This window comes from Peromyscus leucopus, chromosome 1 (assembly GCF_004664715.2).
Source record: "Peromyscus leucopus breed LL Stock chromosome 1, UCI_PerLeu_2.1, whole genome shotgun sequence".
NCBI classification, from domain to species: domain Eukaryota; kingdom Metazoa; phylum Chordata; class Mammalia; order Rodentia; family Cricetidae; genus Peromyscus; species Peromyscus leucopus.
Window position 1 is genome coordinate 192,123,850 of NC_051063.1, and position 4,390 is coordinate 192,128,239.

The following is a 4,390-nucleotide window of genomic DNA, read 5'->3' on the forward strand; positions in this document are numbered from 1 at the left end:
AGGCAGTTTCTGCTTGTTTGAAATATAATTGGAGCATGGCATTTAATATAATGCAAGAATCTTTGTATACAATTTCCAGTTATGAAAAGAAGCTGAAAATCAACCATATGCTTGAAAGTGTGGCTGACATAGCCTTATGGAGGAGAAACTTATGTGAATGTAGAAGCAATCCATAGATATTCACATTTCTTAAGTGTCCTCACTGCCACAACACTTTCCCTCAGATCTTATCTCATCAATGAAGACTATGGCATTGTCTACACCAAACAGTCATTAATATCACAAAAGTTGCCAAATGAACAGTTTCATGCAGTAATTTGTAGTTTGAAGTTTTCAAGTTAACTCTAGGAAGTCTCCAAACTCAAGGAAATCTTTAGTAAGTACTCATCAGACAGAATATGTTTGCAGTTTTTGTGACAAATGTGGCCACACTGTGTGTTCTTGTAAGTAACTCTGTGTCTCAAAAAGCAAGTGATAGCCACTGGAAACTGAAAGAGTGACTCCGGATATTGTAACCAGGGATGGTCCACATGTCTCATAATTTTTAATGGGGATCCAGACAGTTCTCTCTTTTCGCATTATTTCTTCCTTTTCTACATGAATAAGGGTTGCAGTCCTTCTACCAGACTCTCAAATAGAGGGTTCTTTCCACTTCACTATTGATTTCAAGATGATTCCAAGCCCTTACCTGCTCATATGCTGGAGTATTTTTCTGGGACTGGGAACATTCATTTCTGTCCTCACAGGTCTGCACTATCTGCTGTCAGTGTGTTCAGACAAGTTCTCCAGGTGGGTAAACCTTAAGAAGCTGCCAAACATACCGAGTTTTTAAAGATCCTTGGTAAACTCTGTACTCTGGTGAATACACTTCCTTATTTGATCTCATTATCAAACATCATAATGTTTTGTAAAGTATCAATAAGTGAAGGATATGCAGGCCGTGATATGCAAGAAGTTGTGAATAAAATCTGTTCAGACTTCATCTACCTGGATCAAACTTTGGTAAATCTGATATCAGTATATTTAAACACAATATAACTTGGAAAACTGTGTCCTGGTATAATACAATCCCTGGTGCACAAGGAAGCATAATTAGATTGAAACTCAACTAAGGGTACATCTTATTTCTTTCAAGAAGATAGGTTCAGGAGAAATGCTGTCTGTATTAGATCAAGGGCCTAAGGAAGGATCTGGCCTGGTGTGAGTCATACAGATAGCATAGAGGTCATTTGGGCTACTAGCCATCTCTTGGTTTCTGTGATGGGGGTTGGGGGGCCTCTGACTATATAGATAATATGTCTCTGGCTATATAGATAATAGGTAATTTAGAATATTAGGTATCTCTGGCCTTGGTTTTGAGAGATTGATATGGCTTGGTTCAACAGACAATGTAGACCTACAGGCCATTAATTACCTCCACTTCCCAGCTTTCTGGATAGAAGGGCAAATTTTACATCTTTTCCATTAAGAAGACAATTCTGCTTACTTAGCATTCTTGATTTCCCTGGATATCTGTGGGTGTAAGGGCCTTTGTGCTCTCAACAAAATAAGTATAACAAAGGATCTGGATGGCATTCCAATGAGCATCATAATGAACTTACAATTTATATCACATATATATTCATGGATTTTTTCATAATTATATCATGATCTGTGCCTGGGGTTACATGATATTTGTACTGTAGAGACTCCCACTTCATATCAATCATATCTCAACAGCCCTTTGATCAATTCCCATTATTTTTTGGTGATAGGTGATGTCATACCAACAACAACAAAACAAACAAAAACCACATAGAACACATAAATGTCTACCATTCAAATTCACAAATGAAACTCAATATTAGATCAATAAAACAAAAATTCATGGGGTATGACAAACCCAGGAGTCCAGAGAATTATTTGGATATTTGCTGAAAGTTCCAGACCAGCATACATTAAAGCATGAGACCCTTACTAAATTCTACCACCAAGAAATAGAAATATGAAATTGTCATTTTCCCTTGTACAATTCAAAACTGTGTCACTGATAATAGTATTCTGTTGTACTACAGGGTGAGGTGGGATTTGAGGAAGATGAGTTCTTATCTGTGTTAGCCTGTTAGAGACTGGATCACTGCTGACCTATGTCATGATGTTCCTAATTGGGCTCACAATGAAAAAACTCCTATTTTTCCTATTTTTTCCATTTCAGTGCATATGAGTTTTATGAATTCCTTGATATTTCACTTACACTACTTCAGAGACAGCACCATGTGAATATCAGCTGAGGCTTACCACTCTTAAAGGAAGTATTGGGGAATCTAATTTTAGATGGTAAATTGTATGGATGAATTGTGAATTTTGAAGGGAAAGCCATAGATTGACATGCAATTTTATATTCTTTCCAGTAACATACAGAATTCCAGTTTCCAAAATATTGGCTACAATGTGATCACTGTTTCCATTCTGTAAAATGCTTGCTTATCCCAATGCTTACAAATAGCTGCTGTTTCCTACTTTATATTTGTGCTATGGCATCATGATCCAAACATTAGATCAAATGAAAGCACTGACATTCTTATCCTGTTTATTCCATAACTGAGCATGTACACTTCAATACTTCAGCAGTCTTACAAAGTTATTACTGTTGCCAAAATAAATTTTATTTGAGGCAATGACTTGGTGTGTTGGACACACTGGCTTTGCAATCTTAAGCACAAGTGATTCTTGCATACCCACAGTATAAGTATAGAAATTTCAATTCATCATTTTGGTTATCCAAGTAATTTTTGCAATAATTTATATAATTAAAAGATGCAAAAAGAAATGCAAATAAAGATGCTAAGTGACAGAATGGACCTAAAGAATTTGGCAATAGGAATAGTGTTCTTACTCTAGAGCACAGTTGGAATTCTGGGAAATTTCTCTCTTCTTTCCTACTATCTCATCCATTACTACATTGGACAGAAGTTAAAGACCAAGGATTTGATTATCACACTGCTCTTTACAGCCAAGTCCTTGATCATTGTTTCTAAAGGTGTGCTATAGACAGTACAGACTTTTGGGATGAAATGATTTATCAGTGATTTTGGCTGCAAACTACTTTTGTACATTCAGAGACTTGGCAGAAGCATGTCTATTGGCACCATCAGTTTCTTGAGTGTCTATCAGGCCATCACTATCAGTCCAAGTGACTCATGTTGGAAGAATCTGAAAATCAAAGCTCCAAAGTACATTGTCCAATTTCCCTCTGCTGGATCCTGTACATGATAGTAAATATGATTTTCCCTGTGTATCTATATATCAAAGGGGACATCAAAAACCTGACACATAAAAGAGATGTAAAATATTGCTCCACTCTAGGTTATAATGAAGTCGCAGGCTTATTGTATATAGCTTTAATTGTATTTCCTGAAGTTTTGCTTTCTGTGATCATTGCCTGGACTGGGGGGCCATGGTTGTCATTTTCTACAGGCAGAAGCAACGGGTTCAACACATCCATAGCACTCATGCTTCCACCAGTGCATCCCCTGAGTCCAGAGACACCCAGAGTATCCTGGTCGTGATGTTCACTTTTCTAGCCTTCTATGCCCTCTCCTTCATCTTACAGGGTTGGACTGCTCTTGTATATAACAGTGAATGGTGGCTAATGAACACCGCAGCCATCATTTCTGTGTCCTTTCCCACATTAGGCCCTTTTATTATGAGACATAACTCCATTGTATTCAAATTCCTCTTTTTCTGCATGAGAAATCAAAATATCACATAATTGTACTATAGGTACAAAGATTTGACAGTTTATCTGTACATTATCTAATTATTTATTCATTCATCTCCTACTAATTAATGGAGAATCCACTTGTCACTTTAAGTGAGCTGTAATATGTGTTGGAGCTTCATCTTGTTTATACTGGTACTTATGAAATCATATCAGAAATGAACAAAACTTATTGACCTTTCATAGATAAACTGTGCTCCATTGATAGAAATCATAACTACTGTTTCTTGAGGCAAAGTGAATGAGTTAGAACTCAAGTCACTCAATGCAAATTTCTAGAAAGTGAGTGATGGAGTAGTATATGCATTAGAGACCTTTGTTAGAAGAAAGCACAAAGTTTTTATGGTGGTATAAGCTGATACCCATAAATTTACTTGACTCTATCATGCATATTATTGCTTATACACAGACATTCCTGTCTACTTACTTTTTGTGTTTGTGTAAGCAAGATGTTTAGAAGACAGTATCTATGTCAATCTCTGGAGCTAAGGACAAAATAGTTTTAATACTAAAGTAAATAAAGTTCACATCTCTTCATAATGCAAGTGTTGTTACAGTTTGCCTATACATTTTCTTTATAAGATTTATTTTCCTCAGGGATTCCAGTGCAAGTTACCCTCAACTGTATGT

The 4,390-nt window shown here is 36.4% G+C and overlaps 1 pseudogene; it reads left to right on the top strand.

Moving 5' to 3' along the window:
* The first annotated feature begins 2,835 nt into the window (after positions 1-2,835).
* On the top strand, positions 2,836-3,751 carry LOC114686862 (annotated as a pseudogene).
* Positions 3,752-4,390: the final 639 nt, after the last annotated feature.